This window comes from Sminthopsis crassicaudata, chromosome 5 (genome assembly GCF_048593235.1).
Source record: "Sminthopsis crassicaudata isolate SCR6 chromosome 5, ASM4859323v1, whole genome shotgun sequence".
NCBI lineage: Eukaryota > Metazoa > Chordata > Mammalia > Dasyuromorphia > Dasyuridae > Sminthopsis > Sminthopsis crassicaudata.
The window spans coordinates 308,364,976-308,374,631 of NC_133621.1; positions in this window are offsets into that span (position 1 = coordinate 308,364,976).

Sequence of the window (9,656 nt, forward strand, 5' to 3'; positions counted from 1 at the left end):
AGCTCGAAGGAAGCGGAAGTGAGGAGGGGCGGCGGCGTCAGCGTGTGGCGGGAGGGAACAGGAGGAAGGGGAGGAGCGGCGGAAGGAGGCGGAGTCGCGGAGTCCCGGCGCCCCTGCACTTCGCCGGCGGTTTGGCGGGAAGGCCGGACACGCGAGGCGCGCTGGGGGCGGGGCCGGGGGCGGGCCCAGTTCCTCTGGATCACCCCCGAGAGTCTCCTCGGGCTTCTCAGCCCCACCTTGGCCCCTGGGGAATTCATCAATGGGACCCCCGGACTTGGCTGTCCGCACACATACCCCCCCCCCCCGTTATGTAATCGATTGTCCCCGAAGTTTGGACTTGTCTTTTGACTTCGGGCACATTTGAGGGGGTTTTCCGACGGCGAACGGGTGTGGCTCAGGCTTCCCGCCCGGCACGTGATCCCGCTTTTCCCTCGGCGGCCAGGGCAGCTTTGAAGGCCCGGAGGCCGGACTTTTGGCGGGCTCGGATCGGGATCCGAGCCCGGACGCGCGCTGGGACTCCCGGAGACCCGCTAGTGAAACACTTCACAGAAATTAGCACTTGGCGGCCGGACGGCTTCGGCCGGGCCGGGAGGGCTTCCCCGTCCAGGCCTCGCCCCCGCGCAACGAGCAGACACCAGATGAGGCCGTTAGCCGTAGAGGAGACACCCGGTTACTTCATGGGCCCGGGTCTGAGTTCAGGGGGGGCCTCTGCCGCTCCTCAGTTTTTGGCCAGATCCCGAAGCCCCGGGATGGCCCCTGCTGCCCCTCTACCTGTGCTCCCGGGGTGCCTTTTTTAAACTACAGGAAGAGCAGATTCGTTTGCCGGATCTGGTAATGCTGCTTAGCCCCCTTCGTTCCTATTTTTCCCTTATTCCCTTGAAATTCTTTACCTTTTCATTCTTCTACATACATTTTTTATTCTGCCTAGTTCTTTAGAGCAATTTCCGAGTAGTTTAGTGGAATAGCTAATTTCCTAGGAGATGATTTTGTCCGCCTGCGTTTCGGATTTCCTGCACCGGTTAATTGTGCGCTGTTTCAAAGTCCAATTCCTTTCGTCCAGCAGAACAGCCGTTTGACATGGACACAGATCCCGTCTGTAACTTATACTTTAACATGTTTAACACGTCAGCCTGCGGGGGGGGGGGGGGGGGGGGGGGATTAGAACAAAAGGGTTGGCAATTGTCAATGTTGTGAAATTACCCACGCATATGTCTGGTAAATAGAAACTATTGTGAAAAAAATAATAAACTTTAAAAAAGAGAATATAGGGAAAAAATAATAGCAAATTTACAAATTAATGTCGGCATTATCATTTTTATTATATTGGCATGGATTAAGATTGAATCTTTCCACTTAAGTCCTTTAGATGAAAACTGTTTTGTAGTTGCCTTTGTATAAACCATGATTGTGTCGGTTTACATTTATCGCTCTCAGGTATTTTGTGCATTTTATTATTTTAAATGGAATTTCTTTTTCCACTTTTTTGTCAGTGCCATATAGAAAAGATAAATGAACATTTTGTCTTTTGGCAATTAGGTTTTTTTTCTGATTAGCTGGTGTTTTATTTCCTTCCTAAGATATATCTTGTTGATGTTTTCTAGCTCACATTTGTCCTTATATCTCCTCCTCTCCTCTCTCCATTCTATTAAGTATTCCCTATAAAAAAAAAAAAGTTGTTTTAGAAATTTAGGAGGCCAACAAAATCAATTAACATAAATCAGAGAATTCCATACAGGATAATACATCCACAGACTCTCCCGTATTTTCTTGAGGTGAGGTTAGTCAGTCCATAAAGGCTTACTAAGGACCTATTGTCCTATACTTAATACAGTGTTCCTGAACACTGGAAATACCAAAAAAAAAAAAAAGGGCAAAAGACACTTCCTGCTTTTAAGGGAGGTGACAACATGAAAAAAACTACCTTGTGGTGTTCAGTTCCATGCAACTCTTGCACAGCACTCCAGGCCTTTCTTGAAGTTTGTCCAAGTTCATGTTTGTTTTTGTGACACTCTCTCCATCTCATCCTCTTGCCTTCAGCCTTTATTAATCTAATATCAAGGGTTTTTTCAGTGAGTCCCAACTTCTCATTTTCCGGCAAAAATACCCCATTTTCGTCTTTCTTTTACCTCTTCCCATAAATTCTGTACCAATTTGTTTCTAGTCAGATAATGTCATGTGGATAGAAGCTGCTAAGTGGTTCAGCAGATAAGAGGGTTGGACCTGAAACCAGTAAGACATCGAGTTCTATACAGCTTCCGCTTACTAGTTATGTGACCCAGGGCAAGGGAACCATGTTTGTAAACCCCAAATATATTCAATATTTGTAGCAAAGGTATTAGTTACTCTATTTGATGGAATTCATTTGTAAATCCATATGGACCAGAAATTTTTTTTCTTTGACTTAGTTTATAGCTTATTTTATTTAAAAAATAAATAAAATGAGTTGATTTGTTTTTGTCAAATTGTGTTATAATCTATTTCCCTTAAATATTTATTTTTGAAAACATTTTCTATAGCAATATCGATAACTCTCCTGACTTCCTCTTCATTGTGACTTTTTTTGATCTTTCCTTTCTCCTTAAAAAAACCAGATCAGTGGCTGGTTGATTTTATTAGTCTAAAAATCCCCACATTTGTTTAGTCCTAAATTAATTGGTCTGTATGTTTATTGTGTAGTTTAAATGTTCTTTTGGATTTGTTTTGGGATTGTGGGATTTTATGTTATTAAAAATTACTAAATTCATGATCTGCTTTTTCAAATTTGTTTTCAAAGATATCCCATCAGTTCTGCTATGTTGCCTCATTTTCTTTAATATAGTTATCTATTATTTCTATGCTTAGTCCTCTGACATTCATTATTCTATCAGGACTTAGTTTCTTCTATCTGTATTTCAATTATCAAATGTAATAGAGTATCAGTGTGTTGTAACAGTGATGAATACAAAGGAGGGAAAGATTTATCGAAGTGCCGGAGAATGGGATAAGCAGCAAGACCCAGGGACTAGAGCAATGTCCCAGGAGGCCCCGGCGGACACTGAAAAGACTGAAAAAGGGAATTACAAAATGATCACCACGAAGCCCCGTCTGAAAGAAGAGCGTGAGAAGAGAAGCCCGATCCAGCCTGTCCCGGACTCACTCAGCCGGTGCTGATGCCTCCCTCCCTCCCTCCCTCCCACAGGCGGACTGAGATTTATCTAAATGAGGGGGGGGGGCGCCCCTCCCGCCTCCGGGTGCTCCTTCTATAACCTCCTGGCCGCCAGTTGGGGCGGGGGAAGACGGGGTCAGGGGCGTCCAGAGGCGGAGAAGAAAAAGGAGCGGAAGCACTGTAGGATTGTGGGGCCCGCCGCCAGCCTTCCTTTCCTAGTGCGCCCTTTCTCCCTTCTCTCCCCTTGCCCCGCCCCAATAACAATGTAACCGCTTTCGGGGCCAGTCCCAGGCCAACACCCCCTCCCGGCCCGGCTTCTCCTTCCCCCTCATCCCCTCGGATAGAGCCCGCTTGTCCCGGGGCTTGGACAGCCAGCGTCCTGGCCTGGCACCTGCGGCCCGTCCCCCCATTTTCCCTAGGCTGCACATTGCCAGTCTGGACCAGGAGGGTTTATTTAAGTGTGTGGAGGAAAGCGCTCTGGCAAGGGGGGGGTCCTTGTTTTGTGTCTGTGTGCGCTTTACAGATCCCGTAGAGCAGCGAGACCCCCTGGCGGGAGGCCCGGACAGTTGTGAGACGGGAAGGGGGGAGGGGAGGGGGGAACGGAGGGCCCCAGCGCCCAGCATCTCCCCCGTTCGAAGCCGCTCTCCTCCCTGTCTCCACATTGTGATCTGCTGCTCGGAGAAGGGCTGGGTGCACGTGTGCTTGGTGGCTGGGGAAAGCAAATAAAAGGAAACTAAAGCTCCGCTGGCATGATTAGCTCTGGCTGCCGGGGTGTCACAGCCTGCTTCTACGGGTACCTCGGTTCTTGGTTTCAGGGGGGCCTTGTCAGTGGTGAAAAGGTGCGGTCAGGGGCAGCTGGGGGCACAGCGGCTAGGGCAGCAACCCTGAATTCAGGAGGAAGAAAAGATGCGGTCAGATTCCCAGGACAAGAACCTGCTGCCCAAATCATCAAGGCTGGACAGCTTTCTGCTAGGGCTGGGTGCTTTGCGCCAATTTCTTTTCAGTGCTTCTTCACAATTTAAGTGACCTGTTTGGTAAATAAACTTAACCAGGGTTAAAAGTGGCAGAATCATCCCTGCATCTTTTGAAAATAAAACGCTTTATTCTAAAATGAAATAAATGGGCTTTAAAAATTTTATTGGAGTTCAGGTAAGACTTGGTTCTTAAAAGTGGGCTTTTAGGAGAGTTTGGAAATTGCCCTTCTTCCCCAAATCTCCCCCCGCCTGTCTCTCTCCCTCCTGAGACCTTATAAAACTAAACAAACAAAACGAAAGGCACAAGCATACCTGTTTGGTACAAGGTTTCAGCTCTTAAAAGTGGGCTTGAGGTGCAGCAGTGGGGAGGTCGCTTTTCTTTCTCTGACTCATAGGAGTACCTCCTAACTCTCCCCCCCTTCCTGGGACCTTAAAAAAAAAAAAAAAAAAAAAGGAATGGGAATGTGTGTTGGCTACAAGGTTTGAACTCTGATCCTTCCTGATCCAATTTTTCTTCTGTAGCGAGAGAACTGTACAAGTATGTGTGTATACATACATATATACTGGATTTAATATAGATCTTAACAAATATGTATTGTATACTGTATATGTATTATATTGTGTATATATATATATATATATTGTATATACATATTGTATATGTAATATAGATCTCAACAAGCATGTATTGGACTACCTGCCATCTGGAGAATGGGATGGGGGAGGGAAATTTGGAACAGATTTTACCAAGGTTAATGTTGAAAAAATACCCTTGCATATGTTTTGTAAATAAAAAGCTTTAATAAAATTTTTAAAAGATAATTATATAAATATATATGCAAAAAATTAAATGAACAGAACCAATACATACCAACAGCAACATGGTGCAATGATCAACTATGATTAGAATTAACTCTGCTCAGGAACAAAATGACACAAGAAAACATCCAGAGGAAGAATTTTGGAGTCTGAATGCAGATTAAATCTTCTATTTTCAATTTTTTTTTCAAACGAATTGTTTTGCAAGCATTTTCTTCTTTCACACCATGACTAATATGGAAATAGTTTTTACATGACTGCACATATACAATCTATATTGCATACCATCTTGGGGGGGGGTTGGAGAATAGGGAAGAAAGGGAAAATTTGGAACTCGAAATTTCATTAAAAATAAACATAAGGGGACAGGTAGGTGGCACAGTATAGAGCACCACTCCTGAAGTCAGGAGGACCAGAGTTCAAATCTGGCCTCGGACACTTGACACTTCCTGGTTGTGTGACCCTAGGCAAGTCACTTAACCCCAATTGCCTCCGCCAAAAATAAATAAATAAATAAATACAGAGATTAGTGTTTACATGAAATTGGAAAAATAAAATATTATATATGAGAATATAAATTATTGTTATGAGTGTATTGTTTCTGTTCTGAAGCTAAGAATTTAGTACAAAAACACTTCTAAATGATAAGTCCATAGGGCAGGAGCCATAAGAACTGCAATTTGGTGGTAGGAGTTACAATAACTCTGGTTCTCAGTACATTTCAACATTTGTCTAAATGTGAAAAAGCAATTTTAGTTTCCAAATTAGATTAGCTTTGAAGGGACTTTTATATACATAAACAAAGTGATTCTAAGTACATCAGGAGAGTGTTTGGAAATCACCAAGTTAGTTTTCACACCAATAAAATAACAGATCCAGATACTTAATTGAAAAATGGCTACGTACATTCATCAAAGTAAATTTTTCACAGGCCCTATGCCAGTTTTCTACTCACATAAGACAATACCTAAATAAGCAGACCTTAGAAATACCAGTTTATTTGCAAAATTGGAAATTATATGTGTTCATTCTATGCCTGGTACTGAAACTTAACTCATAAATTGCCTTAAAGATTTTAAAGTCTAAAGGATTTTTAAAAAGTGCCATTTGTATAAACTCCTAGAGAAAAAGAACATGTTCAAGTCTGATCTTGATAATCTCCTCTTTTTTTCCATCTTTGCTTTCCCACTCCAGAAGCATTCCTCTTCTCTTTTACACTTTCTCAGTATCAAGCTGGTGTACTGTACAACCACCAGCTGGGTTACTTGAGCCAAGGTGTTTCCTTAAGTACGAAGTGGAATTTTCCCAAGTCCGTGCTTCCACTTTGTGGTTTAAAAAGAGTACTGTTTGTTCAAACACAAGACTCCAAGCAAAAGGAGAAAGAATAGGATAAATGGGATGCAGGGAAATATTATTGAGGAAAAAACAGGAATCATAACTATTTTTTAAAATCTATATAGCAAGTTTCTCTGATAAAGGCTTCATTTTCCCAATAGATAGAGCACCTAGTCCAAATTGTAAAAATGAGAACCATTCCCCAATTTGAACAAAAGATCAGAGGATACAGCAGACGGTTTTCAAATGGAAGGAATCAAAGTTATCTATAATCATATGAAAAAATGCTATAAAATACTACTGATAAGAGAAATGAAGATTACAGCAACTCTGAGGTATCACCCCACACCTAGCCGATTGGCTAATACAACAACAAAGAAGAAGAATAAATGTTGACAAGAATGTGGAAAAATTCAAACACTGATTTGACCACTCTGAAAATTTAGAACCATGCCTAACACCACATAAAATCATGCCTACCTTTAGACTCAACAATACCACGGCTAGATCTGAATCCCAGAGATAAAAAAAACACACACAAATGAAAAGGACCTGTGTGTGTATATATATTTATAGCAGCAAGGACTTGGAAACTGAGGGTGTAACCATCAATGGCAAAATAGCTGTTCGAGTTGTGTTTGCGATTGTGATGGAATAATATTGTACTGTAAGAAATGATGAACAGGATGCTCTCAGAAAAACCTGAAAAGACACGATCTGATACACAGTGTAATGAGAACAGGAGATTGTATCAGCTGTGAATGACTTAGCAGTAGAACCGAAATAAGAGACAGCACAAATCTCAATCCTGCTGAAGAAGCACAGCAGTCAGAAGATTCCTAGTGTAAGTTTCAACCTGGTTTGGAAGCAGCTGTATGGACAAGTTTAATGAGGGAGCTAGGTGGCTTAGGCATATTCGGGTACTTACTAGCTGTGTGATCCTGGGCAAGTCACTGAACCTGTGAGCCACTCCTGGTATCTTTGCCAAGAAATCACCATGGACAGTACTGTTGGGCTAGGGTCCACAGGTCAGACGGAGTCAGACATGACTGAAATGAATGAACAAAAACATGAATGAGTTAACAAAGAAAAAGAGAATGCCACAAAGACAGGTGCAATAGGTCCCTGACAGTATTTAATTCAGCCTTTACCCACATTTTGACAGGCTTGTCAGTTTTGCTGGGAAACTGAATCAAAATGGAGATGGACTTTTAACTTTAGTGTCAGGGAATGGCAGAACCTCTCAATGGATGCATGGAAAAGACCACTGAAAATGTAACAGGACAGAACGAAAAGTTAAGCCTCTTCCTTCAGTAAGCATAGATCTTAAATTTCTTCTGCAACGAATCACAGAAAATCAGTGTAACCCAGAGTTACAGATGAAGCAATCAAGGAGCTTTCAAAGAAAGCAATGTTCATTGTTCCAAATTTAAAATATCAATGTATAAGAAAATGACCAATGTTGGAAAGGCTGTAAGGAGCAGATAAACTAACGTGCCACTGTATAGAACTTTTTTCAGATCCGTCACAATGGAAATTACTTTGAAACTTGAGTACCAAAGGTGACTAAATTATGCATCCTTTTTGGATCTAGCAATCTAACAATCTATAGGCCAATATATACTGCTAAAATAAAGAACCCAGATGTTCAAAAATATAACAATTCCTTTTTTGTAAAATAACAAAACAGAGACACAATTTCTTTGTTGGCAAAGAAATGGGAACTAAGGGAATACTGACCAAATGGGGAATGACTGAACAAACTATGGTATATGAACATATAAAGGAAATTCCATTGAGCTATAAGAAATATAAGAAAGATGATAAGAGAAATGATTTCAAAGACACTTAGAAAGATTTCTATGATCTAATACAAAGTGTTGAGAACCAAGGGGAAAACAACTGTTATTTTTGACATTGTCAAAACAACTCTTTCAAACTTGAACTTAAATGACCAAACACACTTGCAGAAGATTCATGATGAAACTGCAACCTAACTCCAGACAGAAAGCCGAGAGACTCCGGGTGCAGCCTGAGTCCTATTTATTGGACTAGGTCAGTGTAAGAATCAGTTTTGCTTGACTATGCATATAAGTTTCGTTTTACTTTTTTCTCCCCATGAGAGGAAAAATAATTTAAAAATTTCAGAGCAGGCTTTAACTTCAAATCTGTTACAATTCCATTTCCCCATAATTCATTTTGTTTCTAGAGATATGCTGAGGTTTTAACAAAGGACTCAAAAACAAAAAACCAGTGCCCATATTGTGTGTATATACATCTATATGAACTGGTTTCACAGCTATTCAAAGCAGTAATATTTTATGTTCTAAATAGCTTTGTGTCTTCACTTTCCTTTTAGTCACTTTCTATTCCAGTCCTGGTAGAGAACCCCAGCATGCTCTATCTACATTATCCTCCAGTAATGGAAAAAACTCACTACCACCCAAAGCAGTCAGGTCTGAGTTTTACATGATTCTAGTGGTCAAGACATTTTGCTTTATATTAACTGGAACCTGCAGGGTTTGGTTATGTTTTGCTTTGTTTTTGCTGAGGCAATTGGGGTTAAATGACTTGCCCAAGGTCACACAGCCAGGAAGTATTAAGTGTCTGAGGCCAGATTAGAACTCAGGTCCTCCTGACTTCAGGGCTGGGGCTCTAGCCACTGAGCCATCTAGATGCTCCCAAATCTGCAATTCTTTTAAGTCACCCCCAGCCCTGCCCTAATTGTCCTCAATGGCCCTGCCACACCCATCAGGCTGCAGTACACATTCTAGGGAAATGATCTGCATCTTTAGCTCTCAGTTCACTAACAGTTTTAAATTCAAACAGAAGAAACCAACTCTAGTGTATTTTATTTTCTTTATTAACTTTCACAAACACATTTATAATGAACTTTCAATTAGCTACATGAATTTTTATGACAAGTTTCCAAATCTGAATTAGCTTTCCAGTCAGTAAATCAGTTTGTGGCTTAGAGAATTCACAGACTAAGCAACAATAATTATGAAAATAAATCAGCTTCCCAAAACTAAAATCATATTGACATGGCAGGTGCCCATATCCAAAATCGTAAATGTGGATCAAAGTTTACCTTCAATAGCATGGAAAAGTAGAAATTTATATTAATTATCTATTTTAAATAACCAAGATTGACATTCCCTAATATTAACACATTGAAATCAAACATATGGCAAATGATTTCACAATATAAATCTTGTAAATACTTAATTGGCAATTGGGGGGGGGCGGGAAAATTCTATAAGAATGTGCTTTCATGTGTGCAGCTTCCAATATTAAGTTTGCATTAAAACTCAAAGACACCCACACGCAAGGCCATTTATCCAAACCAAAACAATATATTCATTCAGTCATATCTGAATTAC